The 26,426-nt window shown below is 40.0% G+C and overlaps 1 protein-coding gene across 3 annotated transcripts in view; it reads left to right on the top strand.

Annotated features, from left to right (window-relative positions):
- Positions 1-208: 208 nt before the first annotated feature.
- The window catches only part of LOC136858212 (very long chain fatty acid elongase AAEL008004), a 99,082-nt gene continuing 72,864 nt past the window's right edge, over positions 209-26,426 (top strand). The window contains exon 1 of one of the 3 annotated variants that reach the window (XM_067137594.2): positions 209-344. The gene's annotated coding sequence lies outside the window, so the exon portion shown is untranslated. Of the gene's footprint in view, positions 345-23,732; positions 23,831-26,426 lie in introns of those variants that run through there. The other 2 variants (XM_067137593.2, XM_067137595.2) reach the window with 2 other exon arrangements.

Genomic DNA, 26,426 nt, shown 5'->3' with positions numbered 1-26,426 from the left:
TTGGCTGTGTTCTTCGGATTCTAACGGCAGGGCTCTGACCTTATTCTGACCTTTTACTTTCAGCATATCAGAACTATTTTAGTGTGTCGTAACCGTAAGTCTGTCTATCCACTGGGAGCGTAATGGGTCAAGGTGGACGAATACATTATGCTAAATTCCATACAGTACCTTACCAATATTTTTCGCTCCCACCTTCACAATAGACACCTATACATATGCAACAACAATCAAATTCCAAGTTCAGTAGTGAGTATGCAGTTGCTTCCGTGGCACATGGTTGTAAACCTGCCCGTGTTACTGGACCACACATTCCACTTCGGTTGAAGGTATCTGATTGCTTGAAGGTAAGAGAGTTATAAGCTCCGAACTAGGCGTACCTGTCAAAATGAACATAACAGAACCTCAACTGAAACTATTCAAGCGCTTTAGGGTTTGTCAATCGTAAAATAATGATCATTTTGCCCCCCGTGTGCCAGGGAGCTCATCATATGGAATGGACCATCTTTCATAGTCGCTGATGGCAACTGCGGCGTTGAAACTCTACAAAATTGTATATACCTTACCAGTGATGTAGTTGGAACAAAATATTTACAGGAACTCACATTATTAATTCAGAAATTTCCAAATGGTCTAGTATTAGGTGTCAAAATCAGCGGCCTTATGTTTCCGACAAGTTGTTTCATCAGCTGAACGTTTCCCCTTTCGTAGCCATGACTTGACATATGGTTGTGGGTTAAATATATGCACAGGGGTCCAACGCTGCTTATGAAAATAAGTCCGCTTGATCTTGCAACCAGCAGCCTATTTCTCTTTTCGGCGTGGATCTCATTGTACACCCATGACGTTTCAGCGCTATGTATAGATTATAACATGTTCTTACTGAATGTAAAAATGTTACCTCATTCTAAAGCGGCAAAATATTTTCCTGAACGCCGTTCCGGCCCGCTCCGGTCCAACTAAACCACTGTACCTTACCAAGTCAAGCAAGGAAGACGTAAGGATGACATGATGGCAAGCATAATTGGCAGCCATATGAATTTTGGGGAGAAATGTTAGGATATGTATTGTTATTTTAAGGTAGAAATAGGTGCCAGGAAGAACGTTTCAGAGATCATTAATGAACCATGGGAGTGTATATGTGAGGACTTACAGAGGGCAGAAGTATACATTCAGCAGTTTTTAAAGGTATTTGCATATAAAGATAATGTCTAGAGAGAGAGTAGGCCACGAATACTGGCGAATTACCGAAATTTATGCATGATAATAAAGACATTTACAAAAAGTACAAAAGATGAAAATTACAAAATCAGCTGGGATTTATAAGATTTCTGGACTACATTAAAGTCATTGACCGGGCCAGGGATGGAATGAATGAAGCCCCATCTTGCGGTGAGGATAGGAATTGTGCCGGCAGCTGAGGCCTGTCGCACTCATCTGGAGCAATGATTAATGAACGACAGATGAAATAAAATGATATTGGAGAGTGGTTCTGGAATTAAATATGACAGGGAAACCGGAGTACCCGGAGAATAACCTGTCCCGCCTCCTCTTGGTCCAGCACAAATCTCACACGGAGTGACCGGGATTTGAACCACGGAACCCAGTGGTGAGAGGCCGGCGCGCTGCCGCCTGAGCCACCGAGGCTCAGTACGCAACACAAAACATTGTGTGGGATATGTCAGGTAGTCCACCAGTGCTATACTTTCCACTTATAAGTATCCCGCATGCATTAATGATGAATGAGATGTCTAATAACGGTTTTTCACTGGGGTAATACCGCCTGCATATTATTTACGTCAGAATACGAAAAAGTAACACCTGGACGGTCGTTCGCTGCAAGTTCCTAAGCGCCACCCGTCGTATGTGCTCCCTGTAAGCCTCGTTGTCGAACGCATAGTAGTAAGCTGGTATTTGGTACAGTAGCACTACCGTTGCTGTCAACATAATGACAGCGGGTGATGTGTTCAGCAGCAACGAATGCACAGAGATAATGTTCATCTATTGAGAATCTGTTCGGAACGCACCTGAAGCTCGAGGACGGTACGCGAAGGAGTTCCCACGTGTCTTCTATACACGTATTTCACGAAGAGTTACAATCAGTGGCGAAGCGTGCTAGTATCCACAGTTACCACTGGTAACAGTTTGAAAATATAAAAATCGAATATTATTTAATATTATTATTTAATACTTTTGTTTCTTCGCCTGGACGTGGCGCGAGGACTCTATTGCAGCAGTTTGCCACCGTCAAAGCTGAGCGAGAGGCTGTTACTACTCTATGCAATGGTTACGCTTTGAATCTCTTCTAACAGCTAGGGGAGTATTACTGCTCCTGTGCCAAGCAAGGCCCCTTTCGCCTCGACACTGAGATGTATCCTAGTAGGTTATCCGGTCGTGTTACCACAGTGGAAAGTGGAAACAAAAGCTTGTAACGTCGGTGCTGAGCTGTTCCGTCCGTTCGTTCTGCCGCGCTCAACAGTGCATTGTTATATTATTGTGTTATTTTTTTCTATTATAATACGATGTGACTTCTCTTGTTAAAGTGTGAATTTATATATAATTTATGTTAGGTAAGGATAGCCTATAGGACTGCACAACGTATTAAACATTGTAAAATGAGTGCTATTGCTTCCACCTCAAAAGTGAGTGAGTTGGTGGGCCCAGAATGTTCGTGTATAATAGAAAGCTAAATGAACACGTAATTTTCTTTAAGAACTTTTGAAGAAAGAACATAATTGAAGAAGGTAGACCCACGCCTTATCTTAAACATTTATTTATTTATTTATTTATTTATTTATTTATTTATTTATTTATTTATTTATTTATTTATTTATTTATTTATTTATTTATTTATTTATTTATTTATTTATTTATTTATTTATTCGTATCAGAAGCATACATTTTACATAGCATAATGGTACTTAATGACATACATATCAAATAGTGTCTGCCCAGAATTTTGCCAAATCACGGGCATTAGGTGTTGCAGCCATCAAGTCCTCTATTGTGCAACTCAAAGGACATTTACTACAGCTCATGAAATGGGCTGTGGTTTGGTCTTCACCACGTTCACATTGTCTGGATGTGCCAGGAACGCCCCACTTTACCATATTGATTCTTGATCTACCAACCCCAGTGCGAAGCCTGTTCAACGATTTCCACGTAGACCAATGTTCCTCGTGTCCTGGAGGGAGATGTTCAATTGGTAGCATCCAACCAGCAAGTTGAGGATTTCTAGTTCTCCATAATCTGAACCTTGTGGATTGAGCAGATTCGTTTAAATCTTCGGTTGTATTCAGGAAACTCCTCCTAGACCTCAATCTTCGGTGGGCAGGTTCATATCCATACAATGGGTGTGCACATGAGGCAAGTGCTTTAGTTCTCTCATTCATGGATGCAACTTCTCTTCTTATATCTGGTGGGGCGATTCCAGCCAAACAGTAGATTCTATCTCGTGGAGTTGGTCTCAAGCAGCCAGTAATGAGTCGACATGTTTCATTTAGAGAAATGTCAACTTGTTTAGCATGACTTGATCTGTACCAAACAGGGCAAGCGTACTCTGCAGCGGAGTAACACAGAGCCAGGGCTGTAGTTCTCAACGTCTTTGGATGTGTACCCCAATTGGTTCCAGACAACTTGCGAAGGATGTTGTTTTAGCCGACACTTTCTGCTTGATGTTCATGCAGTGTTGTTTGTACGTGAGAGCACGATCCAATGTTACACCTAGATATTTAGGTGTTGGGCAGTGATCTAGTTGAGTATCTTCCCATACTACCTGCAATTTCCTTGACGCCTGTCTGTTCTTTAAATGTAAGGCACATACCTGAGTTTTAGATGGGTTAGGCTTCAATTGGTTTCCTCTGTAGTAGTAGGATAGTTCAGAAAGAGCCTCTGATAACGTTTCTTCTACAACCTCAAAGCAGTTTGCTTGAGTAGCAATAGCTCGATCATCCGCATATATGAAGCTTCTGGTGCCAACTGGAAGAGGTTGGTCATTCGTATAGATATTGAAGAGCATAGGGGCGAGAACACTGCCTTGTAGCAAACCATTCTTTTGTTTCCTCCATCGACTATTCTGATCTTGAAATTCAACGAAGAACCTACGATTTTGGAGAAGATTGCAAATAACTTGAGTCATCTTGTAATCTTTTGTCATGTTGTATAATTTGCGCAACAGTATACGATGATTAACTGTATCATATGCAACAGATAAGTCTATAAAAGCCACCCCTGTGATTTTATGATTTTCATATCCATCTTCGATATACTGTGTCAGATGGAGGACCTGTGAAATCCTGCTTGCTCTGGGATAAGAAGTGGTTCAATGATCATAGTAAGTCTTTCCAGGATTATCCGTTCTAGGATCTTGTACAGATGACACAACAGTGAGATAGGTCTGTAATATTTCGGATCATTTGGGTCTTTTCCTGGTTTGAGAATTGCGATTACTCTCGCTTTCCTCCACACACGTGGCAACTTGCAGGTGTTTATACAGTTGTTGTACAGTTCTAGTAACCATAGTTTAGCAACAGGTCCAAATTGCTTTATTTGCTCAACACATATATCATCTAGGCCGGCAGCCTTACCATTCTTACACTGATTTATTGCTCTGTTCAGCTCAGATAAAGTAAAAGGTTTAGTGAGTGTATCTGTCTCCTGCTCATAATCCCTCTCAATTCCTTTATTCTGAAGTCGACATGGATTTGATGGTTGTCCATTTCGTAGGAGTTGATGTGCTATTTGGTTTGCTGTGACATTGGAATGTGTTGAAGGTTTATTAGGATCACTGCTGAGTCGTCTAAGTAATCGCCAAGCTTTTTAACTACTTCTACCCATGTCAATCTCTTCCATCAACCTTAACCACTGTGCCCGTTTTACTTCAGAAATAGAAGAAATTACTTGTTGTCCCATTGTGATGGTGTCATTGCTGAAAGGGTTTTCTTCGAATAGTTTATAATACTCTGTTAGGAGGTCAGAGGTTTCTTCAGTTAGACCTTGTATGTAGTTTGTTCTACATCCTCTAGGGATTGTAGCTCTTGAACACTCCCTTATGATATTATTAAACTGTTCATATGCTTCTGGAATTGGATTGAGTGGTTTGATCTTCTCGTTCAGTAAGTTGGTGAATCTTTCCCAGTTAGCTTTCTTAAAATTATATCTCCTTTTAAAGTAGACCTCTTGAGGTCTAATGGCAGCTACCAGTTGACACATTATTGGGCGATGCTATGTATTTGGAATAGGAGCACATACAGATTTAACACACGGATGTGCTATCTTTTCGCTCACAAATATTAAGTCTGGATTATAACCCCGCTTCCATCTACCACTGTTAAAAGAAGAAGGGAGCTTGTTATCGTGGATAAGAGACAGATGGTGTTCCTCAGCCCATTCTAAAACATTCTCACCACTCTCGTTGTGTTGTTCGTAGCCCCAAATACTGCTATGGCTGTTGAAGTTGCCAATGAAGAAAGATACTTTCCAATCATCGAGATTGTTAGGTGGCATGAATGAGAAGGTTACGTTAGGAGGTTTATAGATGGAAACTATAACCGAATTGTTCAATTCCACTGCGATCAATTCTATATCATTTTCTTCTCTAATTGATGTGGAGAGTATCTGGAGATTTGGCTTGACGAAGACTGCACTACCATATCGTCCATGCGGTCTCTCTGCTGCCAATTTCATACCTGGTATTCTAGGACGTGGTTGGTGTACATCCCTGTGAGTTTCTTGTACACATATTACATCACAGTTTGTTGTTTGGCAAAGTTCTTGTAAGAGCTGTTGTTTACAAGTTGGCATACCTTCTATGTTTATAGATATGATGGTCATTTTTGGTTCTGAAAAGAACCTTTCCCGACTTATGAATGTCATTATATAATAGTTGATGTTACTTCTGGATTGGAAAGATCAGCCGGTGTTAACACCTCACCGTTGCCCAGGGAACGCCCGAATGTAAATCATACACTCCCCGGGAGGTTCTTTCCGTGTCCCCCAAAAATTTGTTAAGGAATCGAAAATAACAGTACTGCAAAAATGAATAAACTGTACTGTTGGCCATATATTCTATTTTCCTCAGAAAATAATGCTTGGAATAAAGACGGTGTGGAAAATTTAGTTAGTTTCAGAGTTTTAAAGAGATGCCATGAGGTGTCTGAAGCTCACATCAATGCTGTTGCCGATATGATTCAGTTCGGAAGGTCCAGAATAGAGTTTTATTTGAATACAGCTTACATAAAGAAAATTGACAAGCATAATAAGCTAGTAAAGAATAACATATATACTATCAGCACTTTAATAGATACTGTATTTTTCCTTTCAAAGCAAGGGTTACCTTTCAGGGATCATCGAGAAACTGAAGAATCCGATAACAGAGGTAATTACAGGGAGTTACTAGCATTAATTGCTAAGAAAGATGACGTATTTCAGCACCACTTAGAAACATCTACAGTTTCCTCAGGACCTTCATCTGATATACAAAATGATATTATTAAAGTCATAGCTACTTTTATGACCAGCCAAATGAAAGACGAGGTTAAGAAAGCAAACTTTATTTCCGTTATTTTGGATTAAAGTACAGACGTTTCTAACAGAGCACAACTCTCGAGTGTATTTAGATATGTTAGTCCCGAAGGCGAAATTCAAGAGAGATTTTTGAGATTCAGTGATGTAAGCGGTGACCGTTCTGCTGTTTCTCTCTCTAAACATCCCTTTGGAGTGTTACAAGAATTTCAGTGTGGTGAGAAGTTAGTAGCAGAAACACTTGATGGCGCAGCAGTGATGGCAGGACAGCACAGTGGGTTGCAAAAGTTAGTCAGGGATAAATATGACCAGACTATATTTGTTTACTGCTATGGTCGTAGACTCAACGTGGCATTACAGCAATCTGTTAACCACATCATGGAATGCAAAGTATTTTTTTCAGACCTTGTCCGGGTTAGCAGGGTTTTTTCATCATCCCCTAAAAGAGCCGCTGCTCTTGACAAAGCAACACAGAGACGATTACAACAGTAGCGCCTACCCGACGGATATATGCTGGTAGGCTCGTTGAAGTTGTGTCCTCTCTATATATAGATCTCCTTGAATTCTTCAGAGAAATGAAGGGTAACGCAGACGAATGGGACGATGGAACGAGAATTCAAGCTAAGGGTTACTATGTTACTCTGCAAGATTGTGATTTCTATTTCCTATTAAAATTTATTTTCTGAAGTGACTCCTTAATCTGATGTTCTGTATCGGATCTTTCAGAAAATATGTGATATTGCTTTCTTCTCCAAAGAGATCCAACAATTTAAAGCGTTTTTGCAGACAACCAGAAATAATTTTGAAACTATGTTGTCAAAGTTGCAAGACAGTGAAGGACGGCAAGGTTACCCTCAAAAGCACCAGAGAATTGATTTTATAGGAACTAAGTAAATATCTTATCTCCGATTGTATTTGGAAATAATTGACATCATATCCATGTAACCATCAGGTCGATTTTCTGATATTAACAAACTGGAGTTCCTTTAGTTTAATTGATATTGACCAGTTTAACAATTTCGCTAAGGAGTTCCCAAACAGTGTCTATCAGTCGTTAGTGAAGACCTGTGGTCGAAATTTTTACTGCACGAAACTTAAGAGTGAACTGCTTGTCATCTACACGAAACCGGATCTTGCGAAAAATAATGCATATGACCTCTACCAATATTTGCAGAGCAGTGGCTTTAAAAAGCATATCCAGAAGCAACGAAATTGATTGACCTCATTCTCACCATCCCGGCAACTAGCGCTTTCACTGAAGGAAGCTTCTCGGCCTTAAAAAGGATACACACTTTCCAAAGAAATTCACAAGTACAGGACAGTCTCTCTGCACTTTCTTTGATTGCGATTGAGCAGAAATTTCTGAGTGACTTAATGAAGAGGCCTAATTTCTACGATGCCACAACATGCCGTCTTATCGACCTGAAGTACCTAATAGGAAGTACTGAGGTAAACCTTGAAGCTCCGTTAAAAATTAATTTTAAACTTTATGTTTATGAATGCCATACGTTTTTCATGATGCGAACAATTTTCAATTAGTTTCTATGATGTTGATGCTCACTAGGGTTCAATATATTATGTGCCATTTAATCATTTTCAAAAGATGTTATCTTATACAAAAGTAATATCAATTATCAAGTCTTTCACTTTTATGAAATGACATCTGTACTGCTTATAAAAATGCTGCGGTGCGAGCGACAATATACCTTCAGAAGGAGTGTGGTAACATTCAAAACGTCACGCGTAGCCACTGGTTACAATTAAGAGGAAATTTATCGTTCAGGGTACATACATGAAACTCTTTCGTAAAATGGAATATTTATACGTGTATAAGTTATATTGATGATATTAAACTTTTCTTTCTGTATCTTTTGCGTATTTACAAATGCATCCTGTTACAGAACGTTTGTAGTAAAATGATTGCTTTCACATCCGAAATACGTGTTGTAGCGTTCCTTTGTAAACCAGTTATTAGGCATCCTATTCACTAGTGAATGTGGGACACTTGTCAGTAGAAAGTACGGGCCTGGAAAGCCACCTGGAATAAGAGTCAACCTTATCATAATAATAATAATAATAATAATAATAATAATAATAATAATAATAATAATATAATGTTATTTTCTTTACGTCCCACTAATTATTTTTACAGTTTTTGGAGACGCCGAGATGCCGAAATTTAGTCCCTCGGGAGTTCTTTTTACGTGCCAGTAAATCTACCGACACGAGGCTGACGTATTTGAGCACCTTCAAATACCACCGGACTGAGCCAGGATCGAACCTGCCACGTTGGGGTCAGAAGGCCAGCGCCTCAACCGTCTGAGCCACTCATCCCGGCACAGTCAACCTTAACACTGCCGTTGAGACAGACATTTACAAGGACAATACACCAGTTACCTAAGAGAATTCTGCAACTGATACACATTAGTACATGTTGGAATTTTAACCATTACCTTGAATTATACATCAACCAAAATGCATTTAAAATCATCATCATCAGTGTTTAAAGGCAATGTTTTGTCTATGCAACCATTATTTTCTGTCCTCAGCTCCTCATTTCATAATAAGAACCATAAGGAAGACTTTGTGCCACGTCTTGAAAGAATTTCTTCCTCGGCCATCCTCGACCTTTCTTTCCCGTGATTTTCCTTCCGCATAGTGGTAAGAAAGATATTATGTCGCAAGATGCGGCTAGTGAATTTAGCTCCTCATCTCTTTATCCTTAGCATCAGTTCTCTCTTCCCTTGAATTCTTTTTTTCAGAACGCTTTTGTTTGTTCTCCTTTCAGTCCGTTTAATCCTTAGCATTCGTCACCAGACCCACATCTCAAACGCTTCCAGTATTTTCCAGTCCTGATCTCTGATTGCCCAAGATTCACAGCCTTATACAACAGCACACTCCATACAAAAGAAATCACAAATTCTTACTAATTCCAAAATCTAAATTTGCACTGATTAAAAGATTTATCTTATTACTAAACGCCTGTTTGGCAAGCGCTATTCGCCTTTTGATCTCCTTGCTGCTTCTCTTGCCATTGGTGATCAGGCTTCCTGGATAAGGTAAAATGGAGACTTCTTCCACTATGTTGTCAGTAAGCTTGATGTCGGTGTGAATTCGTTCAGGATATTTACTCACCACTAAAATTTGGTCTTCTTAACATTCATGTTCAAGCTTGAATCTGACAATGCTGTTGATAATAAGAATACATGCATAATCTTAGACAACTCTTTTTCGGAGTTTGCTACAATTGCTATGTCATCTGCGAATGAAATGCATTGGATATGGTGCCCATTTACTATAAATCATTATAACGCCATCACTGTAGAAGTCACTATTTCCTTGCCATCTTATTTCACATTGTCCCAAAATATCTATTTCTCTTTCGTTCATGATGGGGATTCCCTTATCAGATTCCATATTTCATCAATGTTCTCATACATTTCTTCTATTTCTTCATGCGAACTGTTTGATGTTGGAACGTACACTTGAACAATAACCAGATTCCTGGAATTTTTTTTATTGTTGTAACTAGAATCCTCTCATTAACGTGCTAGGTGTTCAACATATTTTTGCCCAGTTACGTCTAATTAGAAGTCCTACTCCATTACTGCCTCCACTTGTGCTACCACTATACATCATTATAAAGTCACCGATGTAGACATCACCATTTCCTGGCCATCTTATTTCACATAGTCCCAAAATAACTAGTTCTCTTTCATTCATGACAATGTTAGCTTCTTCCATTTTTCCTGCTTCCAGCAGCGTTTTTACTTTCCACGTTCTAAGTTTCATTGACTCGATACTGCGAGGATTTCGATTTAATGACGACCTGGGAAGCCTCGTTCCTTCCCCTGCCGGATCTTGGGTTCCGTGCCTCATGGTCAGTAAACGACACATCTTGTTGTGACAACGTTATGGTTGCTTAACTTGGGATTTAGTAATACAGTGGTTTCCCGTTGCATTCTGCACGTAATTAAGGTCACCCCTAATCAGGGGAACAGACGCCTACTGTAGCCGCTTCTAACCTGTAGAATAGACGCTACAAGGATTGTTTTTCGTGGTCTGCTCCACTAGGTTCTTCCGCACTCTCAGCTGTTGGGAGTGAGATTCCTCTTCTGCTTTTAAGACCGTTGACCAGATTTCAATTGTAACCCTGGCAAGAGGCCCTTACGTGATGCTACCAGGCGGGCCAACTGGACCAAGGGTTTTAAGGAAGCTTTATTCCTCTATCACTCGCCCTTTTTCCTGACTTGTGACAGGCAGAGCCTGGCTTTCCAAAACAATGCGTCCAGGTTGGTGGAGGTGAATTTAAAATAAAGTGCAAAATATGATATCATATTGATCGTTGGTTATAGTAGAGAACAAATTTCTGAAAAATCGCATTTGAAGTGGGAAATTTTTGATACTGGATAGGCCTATACCTACAGTATATTAGTTAATAATTACAGTACAAATATTATTGATTTTTACACCAAGCAAGAAAGACATTGTGGACAATTTTAGACGAATATTGCAATGGTTGTTTGAACATTTTCAAAGGACAAAACATGGACAAGTTTACATGGACAGGACAGCAGATACTTTGAACACAATACAATGAATTGAGTTTAGTGGCGTTGGTAGTCCATTGTACGTATTGGTTTGTTCTTATTTACAATGTTTTGTGACACTATGACATTTAATGATTCACCGAGCTCGATAGCTGCAGTCGCTTAATTGCGGCCAGTATCCAGTATCCAGTATTCGAACCCCACTATCGGCAGCCCTGAAAATGGTTTTCCGTAGTTTCTCATTTTTACACCAGGCAAATGCTGGGGCTGTGCCTTAATTAAGGCCACGGCCGATTCCTTCCCACTCCTAGCCCTATCCTGTCCCATCGTCGCCATAAGACTTATCTGAGTCGGTGCGACGTAAAGCAACTAGCATTTCGTCGCTTCACCGGTAAAACGTTGTATCCCACAATACTCTTCCTATCCATTATACTCCTTATGACTGGTCACGCCTCCCAGCCACATATGGGTACGCAGTCCATCAGAACAATGTCCGTTGTGTTCGTTTTCCTTTGTCGATTATTAAACGAAAATGAACCTTACATGCATTATACACTAGGAGTGCGTAAATACGTAATATAAACGTACATTCCCACAGTACGGTACTGTAAGGTTCATTTTCCTTTACACATGGGCATAGGAAAATGACACAACAAAATTTGTTCTGATGGACTGCATATCCATACGTGGCTGGGAGGCGTGACCAGTCTTAAGGAGAATAATTGATAGGAAGAGCTTTGTGGAATACAACCTTTTACCGGTCGAGCGACGATTTAATGATTCATTGTTACAAATGTATGGGGAAGAAGCTGCATTGGTAATGTGTACCAGGAATATTTACTAATGATGACCTGTTGCGAAACTAGGGTGCAGTTTTAGTGTTAGGAAGTGGAGGGCGAGGATGACTGTTGGACTTTCGTGGAGGTGGGGTGGGGGAATTGCTAAATTTGACTGGAAATCGCTGAGTTTCTAAACCAGTACCTTCATGTTTGAAATGAATTGCCTGGACCAATTACTGTAATTGGATTTATTTTCCACTTCTCTTGCGGTTTTCGGAGAAGTTGACATCCCGGAAATTTTGTCTCGCAGGAGTTTATGTGCCGGTAAATCTGTTGATATGAGGGTGACCTGTAAAATACTACTGGACTGAGTGGGATCAAACCCATCACCTCGCCATCCGAGCAACTCAGTATCCATGAATTATTTTTTAAAGGATCGATCTAATTGCCAATGACTTTTGTTCCTCATTCCCCTTAAGGTGCTGCAAGTCAACTAAACTGAAACTCCTTCAAATGTCCTCGACCTTAACCAAACTCGAACCTGTTTTCTTGAGAACGAACGTACAACGATTAAGAGACCTCGCCAATAGATCAGTCCACCGAAGAGTGAATGTACAAGTGAGGTGCTCGAAACATAGAAATGAAAGGCTTCGCAGGCCTTAGAAACTTATACCGTCTCAGTCGGAGTTAACAAAAAAAAAGACCCAGGAAAGTCGAATAGTAAAGACTAAAACAGCCGTGCTGACTAGCTCAGAGAGTAGAGTACTGGCCTTCTGAGGTCAAGTTGGTAGGTTCGATCCTGGCTCAGTTCGGTGGTATTTGAAGGTGTTCAAATACCTATCATTCTCGTGTCGTGCCGGTAGATTTACTGGCATGTAGAAGTTTGCCTTTACATTAATAACAATACGATGGAGATTAGTATTTATTTCACGATTTTGAGTAATTTTTTTTATAGATGTTAACTTGTTCTTCGTTCAAAACCGGTATATGATTGAGGGCATATGTGAGACATAACTATGGAAAACAAAATATTACGTCATTCAAATCGTTCCTTCTATATTAACTTCAATTTATTATAATTTAATTAACTGAACGCAACTTATCAGAAAGAGCATCATTATCCATGAAAATCAACAAGTTGGAACTGGCCTATCGACTGACAAAGAACAAAGAATGCCTTTCACGCAATCTGAAACTGAAGCACTACACATCAGTCATACGACTAGAAGCTCTGTATGCCATGGAATATCTTACATTGAACCGAAGATGTCTGATGGAAAAACTGGAAGTCAGAGAGAGGAGAATTTTCAGGAAGATCCGGTAAAGGAAGATGAAATGAAATGAAATGAAATCAAATGAAATGAAATGCATATTTGCATATATTTGAGATTAGTGCATAAATATCGAATTTCGGATTCATTTTTCTTATTTTCGACTTTTATTGTGCATATTTTAACATGTTTTACTAGCAGTCTTCAAGAAAATGTAAAGTAATTCATGGCGTGAACACTTTCGGCAATGAAACGGTTCAAAGAGAATTGGCACTTATCAAGACACACTTCCAAATCGCCGGGCTGAGTGGCTCAGACGGTTGGGTGCTGGCCTTCTGACCCCAGCTTGGCAGGTTCGATCCTGGCTCAGTCCGGTGGTATTTGAAGCTGCTCAAATACGTCAGTCTCGTGGCGGTAGATTTACTGGTACGGAAAAGAACTCCTGCGGGACCAAATTCTGGCACCTTGGCGTCTCTAAAAGCCGTAAAAGTAGTTAGTGGGACGTAAAGCAAATAATATTAAATCAGTATTACACTTCCAAATCATACCAGAATCAATCAAGAAGTTAGAAGCACGTGGGTTGCGTATTGGCGATTGGCTGGACGTTAAGGAGAACTGAACTGAATTGAAAGGTGTCCCATGAAACCTCGGACATATCCTTCAAGGAAATCCGGTCTACGACATCATGTTAGCTATATACACATATTTGGCTGGTACTAAAAATGTGGATCTACCGGAATGTTTTAACACTTGCATTCGCTCCCGAATTCAAGTACACAAGAACCTCGTTTATCCGGATTAAGTGGGACCGGAACTGATCCGGATTATCGAAAATTCGGATAATCCGAAAAACTAAAAAAACAAATACAGTACATGTCATACAATCCATGAACATAAGTTGTACAGTAATACCGTCTTTTCAAGTGTACAAAAAATGTAAGAACACTTTTCTTACATTTACGACTGTTTTACGCACTAAAATTAAGTATGAGCTTTTTTCTGTTATATATTTGCATAGTGTTTGCGCGCAGCACGATCACGAAGACGTTTTCCTAACATCAGTTCTGCCAGTGTGGTTTCAGTCCCGGATTCTAAATAGGCCATCAGTTTGTCCAGCTGCATTGTTGCCTCTCCATGAGTCATTGTTTCTTCTGATGGAGCGCCGGTTTCATTTTCGATTTCACCATCAGTGAATTAGCATTGCGTTGCATACAGAAGAGCGAGGGTTCGAATCCCACCTCGGCCGTCCTCGGAATGATTTTCCACGGTTTCCCATTCTCAGTTCCAGGCGAACGTCGGGACGGTACTTTTGATAGACTATGGCCGAATTACTTCCAATTCCTGTCCTTAACTGTCCTTAACGGAAAAGACATTCAAGAAGAGTCGACCCCGTAAAAGAAATACTGTAGAGTAAAAGTAAATTATTATCTTCGATTCGGATAAACCGGAGATCCTGATTAATGAGGGCCGGATAAACGAGGTTCTTGTGTACTATCCTTTGACATCCGTAGATATAGAGAGATCATTCTACGCGTTAAAGCTAGTTTTAACAGATAAACGCCATAGATTTATACCAGAAAACTTCGAGAGTACTGCACAGCAAATTATGGACGACAAAATTAGGGTGTGCAGTGTAAAACAGAAGAGGAATGTGTATTTAAGTGTGCTTTCTTCACGGTTTTCTTACAACCTTACTTATTGTGATTTATCATGTGTATTAATTAATACAGAGCCTCCGCGGCTCAGACGGCAGCACGTCGGCCTCTCACCGCTGGATACCGTGGTTCAAATCCCGGTCACTTCATGTGAGATTTGTGCTCGACTAAGCGGAGGCGGGACAGGTTTCTTCTCCGGGTACTCCGGTGTTCCCTGTCATCTTTCATTCCAGCAACAGTCTCCATTATCATTTCATAGCATTTATCAGTCATTAATGAATCACTTTGGGAGTGGCGACCCCATCATCCTAATAGCCTATATATAATTCATTCATTACATCCCTGACCAGGTCAAGGACTGGAAAACAAGTTGTAGGTTTTCATACTTCATTAATTAATACCCAGGGTCTCATCTAGGAGACGTATGCATATTGTTTTTATAGTGAACACACTGACAGATTGACACGACTCACAAATTATGCACCGATTGTTGCACTAGTGAAACAGCCGGAGCTGTAAATAGTGTCATTTTTTCCATTCTCTTGTTTGTTCATGATAATGATTTGATGTATTGGTGTGGGTGAATCGCGTGAGTCTAGTTAAAGAATGTTACGTTTGCATTTCACACAAGTGTTTGAAAGCTTGAAAATAAGGTGCGTACTTAAATGCATATTTCACCACTTTTTTTGCAGCATACAGCAAATAAATCCGATTCTAGTTATGATAGTATGACTCTATTCTAACTTGAACAATATTTTCGAAAGGACAACATGTTCCTAGAAAAAGCAGGCCAAACAGCGCATTGGACATGCTTCTCTTTTAAGAATGCATCATGCATTAATTAAACAATGTCAGGGGAGTTCATTAAGTCGAGGAAGTTGAGACACTATGAATTGAAAGTCATTTCCTTATAACCCAAGCTGACCTCCCTAAGTCTGATATCAGTGGTAGTAAAGTAGGACGCTGAACTGGTAACAGATACCTACAATCAACCATAATGCTGACTAACATTTCTCCAGCTTTATCCAAGGTTGCCGATAAAGGAATTCATGAACTAGGAGTGTCCACTGTTGAGAATATCACACCTTGAATGCCTAGCCCCATGGGGCGGGGGGGGGGGGGGGGTGGGCAGAATACATCCATGGTTAACCCGTTAACTGGGGAGCGCGCGATACGGTAACTCCGTTCTGGTGGGAACGAATTTTCGTAACTCGAAAAATAATCAAATAAATTCAAGAAACCTTCCAAATTTTGATATACTTGATAATAAAATGCTACGTATATCCTAATTCTGATATAGAAAGTAATTTTTGGCCTATTTGTTAATATTTTTGGGTGTTATGGTTTTGGAGCAAAAACGGCCTAAGTCTCGTACTAACTTCTGTTTATTACAAATATAAATTTCTTTTCGGAATATCTATATTTTCATATTAATTTCAGGAAAATTAAAAGCCTATACACTGCAAATACACTTTATCATTAACTAATCTACAATTTCTGAAATAAATACCGCAGTTGAGAGAAATACATTTCATTCTGGGTTTGCAATCGCAGTAATAAGTTGAGAGTAAGTACTTACAGTGGTAGCCTGGTTCTAATCGTCTTCTCCCAATAATTACTTCTTTATCGAAATGAATTTACACATCAGGACTGATTTCACTAATTATATTATTTACACTAGTCACACAGTTTACATCTCACGCACTGTTTTTACACATCTTGCATGTGATAAACACGGAAACACGGAGCTGCACAGAGAGCGACGTCGCAGTCACTGCACCTGTAGATTGTTTCACGTCTTTCTCTTTTCGCCAGACACACCACGCACCTCTTCACACCATGCTGTCTTCTTCCCGATGGTGGATTCACATCAGGAAAATGCCTACCGCTGAATCTTTCTGTGGGAGCAGCGGGAAGTGGTCTAACTGAAAGGACAGGCATTGCTTCAGCGGGGGTTGAACCTGTGTACTTTTCGAGGATTTTATCGATAAGGTGAATTCTGAACTGCAGGTGATTGCATTTTCCTCCATGTTGCCGGAAAATGATGAATGAATTGAATACCACGAGGTCCAGAAGATGCCGGAAAATTTTCTGGTAATATTTCTTCATTCGCTTCCTTGCTGTGGAGTACGTAAGGACGTACTGATCGGAAAGGTCAACTCCCCCCCCCCCCACTAGAATCATTGTAGTCTATGCAAACTACAGGTTTCTCTTTGCTTTCGTCCTTTCCCCTGATAGGGACAGTTCGCATTTCAGCATCGTGGATACTACTGAGCATGCAAACATCTCTCTTGTCCTTCCATTTTAGAACCATGAGTTTCTTTCGATAAGCAGCCGTTACCTCTCCTTTCTTCAGCTTTTTACTCATAAGTTCCTTAGGGAGATCTTTCCGGTTGGTTCTTACTGTACCCACTGCGTCAGTATCGAGGTCATTTAGCAGGTCGTATAATTCAGGGCTGCTATAGTAGTTGTCCATTCCTATCAGGTATCCTTGTTTCAGTAGATTATCTGCCAGAGTACACACAATTCTCGTCGGCTTGGAAGACTGTGATAGATCGATGCCATGGACTTCACTCTTGAGTTCTGTTGATTTTCCCGTGTACCACAACATATTCCACACGTAACCTGTTTTCGCTTCGCAAATTTTGTAAGATTCCATTCCGAACCGGGATCTTTTCTTTGGAATGTATACCTTCCAACCAAGGCGACCTTTCCATAGAAGAAGGCTTTCGTCTATGGTTAGCTGGTCATCCGGGATGTAAGCCTCTTGAAACATTTTCACAAAGTGATCGAAGACTGGTTTTACCTTGTATAGTTTAGGAGGCATCTGACCATCGTAGGCTTCATTGTCAGGCAAATGGAGAAATTTCAAGAGAAGGAAAAACCTCTTTTCCGTCATGGTCTCGTAAAATATGGGCGTGGCCAGTAACTTGTTACGAGAAAAATAATGCCCCATTGTAGGTTTGTGGATAATCCCTTGAAGAAGCAAAAGTCCGAATAAAAGTTTTATTTCATCCTTATTTGTAGGTATCCAGTCTTTTTCCCTACTCCTCCGTTTCATTTTGTGTACCAGTGTTTTCCCACGAATTTTCTGTTGCGCATAAATATTAGTTTGCTCAGCAATATACTGACAGATAGTATCGTCCACAAACAGTTCGTAAATATCCTCTGGAGTCTTTACATCCATAAACTGTCCTTTTACTCCAGGAATGAACTTTGCTGGAAATCTACTCCTTTTCTGTCCATCTTCTACCCACGTAATAGGCCCTGACATATCACTGCAGTTTGAATCTTCCTGTATCTCTCCATCGTCACTGTCGTCACCCGAGGTGTTACTTTCGAACCCGCGACCATTCGCTGTGATAGCACCAGAATGCTGTCCTGTACCACATGTGCCTCCTTCTCCAGAGAACGAATTATCTTCACTATCTGAATGGAAGTCACTGAAGTCATCGTCCTCGTTGCTAAACTCCAACATTTCATGTACAAGTGAACGCAAGCTGTCATCACGTAATTCTTCAACTCGATGTCGTTTAGAAGACATAATTATGACTGAAAAGTACTCTCATGAAACAACAGAAGTGCAACGCATCTGTAAGTTCAAATTCACTCCTCCCCGAAATTACAGTACTCCTTTTCACACTGATATACTATACAGTTCACAGTCTCATAAAACACTAAAGCATTCGAGTAAGCACATAGCAAGGACGCAGCTGATTAGCCTAGTTCCCGTACGAGGCGAACACATAGCGCGCTTTTGCACGGAAGCGAATTATGTTGAATGATATACAGCTCTCTCTGATCTGTTTCTTTTAAGCGGAAGTACTTACTAAAAATACCACTTGATGACAGGGGCATGCAAATAACGAGGACTGAATTTCATAACTCTGGCTAAGCTGAGAGTCGAGGGAAAAAATAAAATAGCAGCGTACGACTGAAGTCTCTCTCCCCACCTGGCTGGTTATTTCCTCGAGCGACTTAAAGTCGCGCTCCCCAGTATACGGGTTAAGAAAAGACGTACACCTAACGGTTTTCGACTTGGGAGCGTGTGTTGGTGTCCACGGGGCCCCTAGTTACAATTGTTTTCACGGGCTGAAAGAGTTTGCCGGCACATCGGAAATTTATTATTCCGAATTTCTGGTCACTCTAGGCCACCCATCTTACCCGAGCACACGGTAAATATGTATTATTATTATTATTATTATTATTATTATTATTATTATTATTATTATTATTATTATTATTATTATTATTATCGAAGAATGAACAACACGTATATATGTCACTGTCGGAGATTTTATGCTTCATTTATCTTTTGGCCTGGGGACAAGTTGTTTGCGCCTCATAACTTCATTCTAGGTAGGGCCCAGTCCTCACAGACGTGCAGGTTACCCATGAGGGTCAACCTGAAAGACCTGGATCAGGCATCTCCGGAGGTAATACGCTATTATTATTATTATTATTATTATTATTATTATTATTATTATTATTATTATTATTATTATTATTATTAAGCCCATCTATACATTAAAAGGATTTACTAAAACAGGTTTGGAAAATCCATCCGTCCGTTCTATTGGACCGATTTGCTTCATTTCTCTTTTATTCTCTCCGTAATTACCTGCCGGTAAATCATGAGACATTGATAGGTGTCTAAGTTCAGCCAACTTTGAGTAATCACAAAATCATATCCTTAAATGAACACTCCAATAATTGCAGGCGAATTCTTACCCTAACCCGCAATACATTCTGTACTTAGCAGGTTGCTATGCGACTAACACTTTCATTAATATTCTGATACACTGTATGTTATTTTCATCATTTCTAATGCAATTGCATGCAGCCATGTTTAATTACTACCTGTCAAGCCACAGAGTATACACTTCCACTCATAACGAAAGAATACTATTCCCTGCTACATACTCTTTGGTTCTCTAACTTCTTCCAGCTTCCAAACATACTCAACAGATGTCAGAGAGAGCATGCTTCTAAGAGAAAAAAGTCTACGTACAAACAAACCCCACAATGACATATGCCTTAGACATTAGCTGGAAACACCTGTCGAAGGATAACCTAGGTACACTAGAAAGGGTGAAGGCCATGTATCTTACAAATGTTCTCTGCCTGGAAAAAAAATGCTCCTTCTAGACTAGCCTACGAGCTCACGAAACAACCGCTCTATATAGAAGAACTGCGATTAAAATACCTTTGCCTTTTACGGCACAATACAAAGCTTTGCGTCAAGAACTGCAGGATAAAAATAGCGAATATATGGATAGATTTTTACCAAACAGACAGCATGATGACGTCAGAATGGATGAATTCTGACTACGAACTGCGGCATACCATAACGCGCATCTTATTAAGCATGATGACGTCAGAATGGATGAATTCTGACCACGAACTGCGGCCTACCATAACGCGCATCTTATTAAGCATGATGACGTCAGAATGGATGAATTCTGACCACGAACTGCGGCCTACCATAACGCTCATCTTATTAAGCATGATGACGTCATAACGGATGAATTCTGACCAAGAACTCTGGCGTACCATAACGCGCATCTTATTAAGCATGATGACGTCAGAATGGATGAATTCTGACCAAGAACTGCGGCCTACCATAACGCGCATCTTATTTAGCATGATGACGTCCGAATGGATGAATTCTGACTACGAACTGCGGCCTACCATAACGCGCATCTTATTAAGCATGATGACGTCAGAATGGATGAATTCTGACTACGAACTGCGGCATGGTAGGAAAGACTCAGGAGTGGGAAGAAACCGGCCGTGGCCTTAATTAAGGTACAGCCAGGTGTAAAAATGGGAAACCAACAAAAAAAACATCTTCAGGGCTGCCGACAGTAGGGATCAAACCCACTATCTCCCGGATGCAAGCTCACAGCTGTGCGCCCCTAACCGCACGGCCAACTCGCCCGGTCATTTAAAACTGAGTCTGGCCACCATCGCCTTTGTCTCCCTCCACGGCCTCCTTGGTAGAATCCATTATCCTCCTAGATAACTTCATATAACCCTGCCACGGAAGCCGGTTTATGCGTACGGCTTCATCCATCTACAGTAGTCTTTTTCTGATGTAGTCTTTATTTTCCATTCCAAGTACCCTCTTACCATTGTTCCCACATGTTTTTGCCAGCAATCATTCTCATTACATTCATATGTGTTACTTCCAGGTCATGAACAACAAATCTGAGCCGACCCAGTTTTTTTTCCCATACAGCAAAGTCGGTCTAAAAACAGTTTCTTTTTTTCTTTTTCTTTTTTTTTTTCGAGAGCCGACTTCTTTCTTACAAAGTATCGTTGATTGCTACTCCAAACTCACTGCATTAGTCAATTTCTCTCAGTATATTACCACCACGGAAGAATGTACAACTGAAATGATCTGTCTGTTCCAGTTCTATAGGCTCTGTGCGCTGCTGGGAAAAATGCACTGCTGCGCTTCAAGTGGCGAACATTGTAAGTTAATGCGATCACCGCGCGCATGTCTCTATCGTTTCACAGTGTGTTACCATGGCCGACTAAATAATAACCGTGGGATTTCAGAGTGTTTTATGCAACAACAATCGGCCAAATTATTCCAAACTTCCAGAAAGTGGTCATGTATTAAATTTACAAGAAAACCTGTTCTCAGGAAATAGCAACAGAGCGAATAACTGCAAATATGATAAGAGAAAAACGTTGGTTTACTAGAGACACTACCATTTTACGATAGAGGCAACATAGTAATTTATGTATTATTTGTTTTGATAACGAGATTAATTTTCATGTAACACATTCAACAATGCTGTCTTCAGAAAAATATATCTGGACTGTCTCTAATACGATATCATGTTAGCGTAGGTTAACGTTGCAAAGGAGGCCTTGGTAAAAGAATAAAAATATTTCCTTGAAATGTAAGCATATTTCTGCTGCTATTTATACAGTTTACGCAGAACATGTCACGTCGCGTATTGATGAACCGCGTGAATTGTCTGGAGCTTGCCTCTCAAAAGCGGGGAAAGAGAAATACAACAAGGACAAGAGCTTAGAGGAACTTTTTCCGATAAAAAGGCACAGGTTTGATGTTGGAAGAATTGAAAATATCAGAATACCTTAACGTTGTCAATCAATTATTGTGTCTGTATTTATAATATGATCGCGACCACCTCTGTAATATGACGGTGCTACTAGTTTCCTTCACCGGGGGCCCGGGCTTGATTCCCGATACAGACAGAAATTTTTAAGATTGACATGAGGGTACATGCAGTTCATGTTCTTTAGGGGTTGTTTGAAAAGAGTTGCACCACCTCGGGGCGAGAATAGAACTTTACGTATGTAAAATGCGGTATTTCTGTGAGCTATTGATATTGTGTAATTGAGGCCTATTTCTATAATTAGCCTATATTTGCCCACTGCCTTTTTAAATCCATTTGGTGAGGTTGTAACAGAATACTATAAAATTTCACATTGTGGTCTGTAGTACAGTACGGTATGTTATAATAATAATAATAATAATAATAATAATAATAATAATAATAATAATAATAATAATAATAATAATAATAATAATAATAATAATAATAATAATAATAATCATTACTATTTTGCACATTTTCGTGGTAATGATATTCAAGCATTTGTACAGATTTTAGGAAATCAGAGCAGAAGAAACCTTCATTTACACTACAGTTTTACGTAGAATTTGAACCCATAAATTTCCGTACGATTCCAGTCGTAGTAATGACCACCGTCTTCTGCATGGTCTTGTAGATGTTGGTGTTGACATCCAACTTCTTCAGTATTATTATTATTATTATTATTATTATTATTATTATTATTATTATTATTATTATTATTATTATTATTATTATTGCTATCATGAAGACTATGATAATAGAATACAAAATATCTGTTACAGTACGATGTGTGTGCTATGGCCTATTGTAGCTTACTTTGAAATTTAACGTTGCTATAATAATTTGTAATTGTTAACCTTTACATTGTGTAAAGAGTTATCGTGTATTAAATAAATGTACAAATCCTGAATCACTTCCTGCGATTTACTGCTAAGATCCACCGTATTTTCAAATCCATTTCGTGAGGTCGTGAATGAAAGCTCTGTATTACAGTATCTATTAATGCAGCCAAGAACAAGCACGTCATTCTGTCGGAACGTTGTGACATTAAAATATAATCATCTGAAGACAGTACTGTAAAATAATTGAATAAATGCATGTAAACTTCACACATATTCCGGCTTATGGTGAGCTGTTGAAGATGCCTCTAAATAATACTCGTAGTATCCACCAGCAGCAGCACAGTGCTATACTCACGGAGCCTATAGTTTCGAACTGACATTCAATAGGTTTCCTTCCTAATGCTATCAATTTAGTTTTGGAAGCTTATTTTCATATCATACCATACAGGCTACACTATGTTTCAAGCTAAAAAGTATTGGATTTTAGGCTTTCCGAACAGTTAACCGTCAACCGGGCGAGTTATCTGCGCGGTTAGGAGCGCGTGGCTGTGAGCTTGTATCCGGAAGATAGTGGGTTCGAATCCCACTGATGGCAGCCCTGAAGATGGTTTTCCGTGGTTTCCCATTTTCACACCAGACAAATGCTGGGGCTGTACATTAATTAAGGCCACGGCCACTTCCTTTCAACTCCTAGGCCTTTCCTATCCCATCGTCGTCATAGGACCTATCTGTGACGGTGCGACACTAGCAAAAAACAAAAAGTTGACCATCTACACAAAGTCGTAGGCATAGTTCAAACTGCTTAAACAAACACACATATACATAAGGAAATAACTATTCTAACAGAAATATGTTGAGGGCTAATGCGAAGGGTATTCATGAATAAATCATCAGTGATACGTAGTATGGTAATACATTACACCTACTTCCTGCTATTATCGAGCAGGAACTCGAAATGCGTCTCAACTAAACAGTATTCAGCTGTAGAACAGATCGGATGTTATAATGGTGTGAACTGCAGCAATGCAAAGGTGCATTTGTTATCCTAGGTGGCAAAACATTACCTAATATACTGTAAGTAAGTAGGCTACATACTGTCTGCGGCAATTCTGAATATAATATATACATCATAAACGGAAGTTATCGTAGAATAATGCATGTCACACGATCACAAATCCATTTTTATAAAACATAGGTCAGGACATGTAGTGTGTGTATGAAAGTGAATTGAAGTTACCACTATGGACTTATTTTATTGAATCGGTCATGATCCAGTATTTTGAAATTATTTCTAGCCGGGATGAGTGGCTTAGACGGTTGAGGCGCTGGCCTCCTGACCGTAACTTGACAGGTTCGATCGTGGCTCAGTTCGGCGATACTTGAAAGTGCTCGCATACGTCAGCCTCTAGTCGCTACACTAACGTACACGTAAAACAACTCCTGCGGGACTAAATTCTGGCATCTCGACGTCTTCGGAAACCGTAAAAATAGTTACTGGGTCGTAATTCAAATAACATTTATTATTATTATTATTATTATTATTATTATTATTATTATTATTATTATTATTATTATTTACATTATTTTAATGAAAAATTCCTTATATCACGTTTTTACCTTTCTGCCAATTTGATGAAATAACATAAGTGCTTGAAAATTACACATTTTCTTACTATGTCCAGAATTAATAATAATAATAATGTTATTTGCTTTACGTCCCACTGACTACTTTTACGGTCTTCGGAGACGCCGAGGTGCCGGAATTTAGACCAACAGGAGTTCTTTTACATGCCAGTAAATCTACCGACACGAGGCTGTCGTATTTGAGCACCTTCAAATACCACCGGACTGAGCCAGGGTCGAACCTGCCAAGTTGGGGTTAGAAGGCCAGCGCCTTAACCGTCTGAGCCACTCAGCCCGGCATGCCCAGAATTGTGTTCATCAATGTATATCTCCCCAAATATGGTTGGAATCCAGAAGCGTATCCGTACGTAAACCAGAGACAAGTCTACGTGTGTGTAACAGATTTTACCTATGACACAACCAGAGAGTGGGAAGTACAACAAGAAGAGAATCAATGCATATATTTTAGGTAACGTGCCTGATATGACTTAAATAAACTGTTTTATTAATCCATTCGAATTAGATCAGTCTTTAATGTGCGTAGTGAAGGTGGAAAATGTAAGTGAACGCTATCATTATTTAAATGGTTTCTGATGGGAACTATGTACATACTTCAACCCACAAATATAAAAGAAATCAATTATCAAAATTCCTTTGCTAGTAGGGAATAATCTATTTCACGTTAATTAGGTTGTTCTCTCTTATGGCTACTGGTTATTAGCCTACAAGAGCGTTCTTCGACAGAAGTTCTGCATACTATCGTACAATCACTTTCGAGTCAAAACCTACTTCATATTTCATGAAGTTACAGTCTCCTTCGCGGCCGATATCTTAAGTACGTCTCATTATCATAATCTTACGTTGTCTATCACCAAAGCACATGAGAAAAACATTGAATAATTCACTCCCGCTTTGTTCACTTCATATACATACAAAGGAGCGGCAAATCCAATAGCGAACCGGCCGTCTTTTCACGTCGAAAGCTCCTTCCCGACTGATGATGCTTCTTGGGAAGTGCAAAAACTTATAGGGAAGCTAGCGGTAGGGGTGGCCATCGGACATCGTCCCCACCCTTATTTTGACATCTCCTGGATAAACCAGCCCGTAGAAATCAGCCATACGCCTGATTGTGTAGCTCGTTATTCACAAGTGCGCTATGCTGTGCGGACATGAAAATGATCGACGGATTTGCAGTAATTAATTAATAAGATCGGAGGGGAAATGGGGAACCCCCAAAGGCATCTGGCTTCACGAGTAGCGTCAGTACGCCAAGCTGGTTACGTAATCTGTTTTTCAGCGCCTTTACCTTGGAGAATCTCTACTACCATAACTCCTGATTTCAAAATTCAACCAATATTCTTTCTACTGCTCTGACAGATGCATTTTTGTTAACCAAGCCTTATTTAAGCCGAAAATACATTAAAATTTGCCCGATCGCTTTGGCATCGCTGTACGCTGGCATTTGTTTTAAAGATGGAGTCACTAAAATAGTGTTCTTCTGCTGCTTCTTCTATGACGTGTGCCTAGTTCGGGGGTTCTTTAAGCCACCCACTGGGTGTGTAAGGCGCCGCTCTGGCAGCGTCCTATTGCGCAATCTCATGCGAGTCCTAACATCCACACAAAGAAAGCTTGCTGCCTGCTTCCTTCCCAAGCATATAACTTAAAATAATTATTAATTGTAACGATACGGTCACAGTACCCTATGATAAAAATAAAGAATGGCGTACGGCTTTTAGTGCCCGATGGCAAGTTCGGATTGCCAGGTGCGGGCCTTTTGAATTAAGGCCCGTAGGCCACCTGCGCATCGTCATGAGGATGAAATGATGATGAAGACCACACATACACCCAGCCCCGTGCCAACGGAATTAACCATACCTGCCGTGAATCGAATCCGGGACCTCTGCAACCGAAGGCCATCACACTAACAACTTAGCCATGGAACCGAACATGCACCCGATGGGAAGGTCGTACACATAGTCTACAAGACCATGTTGTAAGACACACACATACGTGCGAGCCGCCTTAATTTCATAAATGATGTTATTGGCCTT

The sequence above is a fragment of the Anabrus simplex genome, chromosome 1 (genome assembly GCF_040414725.1).
Source record: "Anabrus simplex isolate iqAnaSimp1 chromosome 1, ASM4041472v1, whole genome shotgun sequence".
In the NCBI taxonomy this organism is placed as follows: domain Eukaryota; kingdom Metazoa; phylum Arthropoda; class Insecta; order Orthoptera; family Tettigoniidae; genus Anabrus; species Anabrus simplex.
This window is presented reverse-complemented; position numbering and strand designations above follow the sequence as displayed.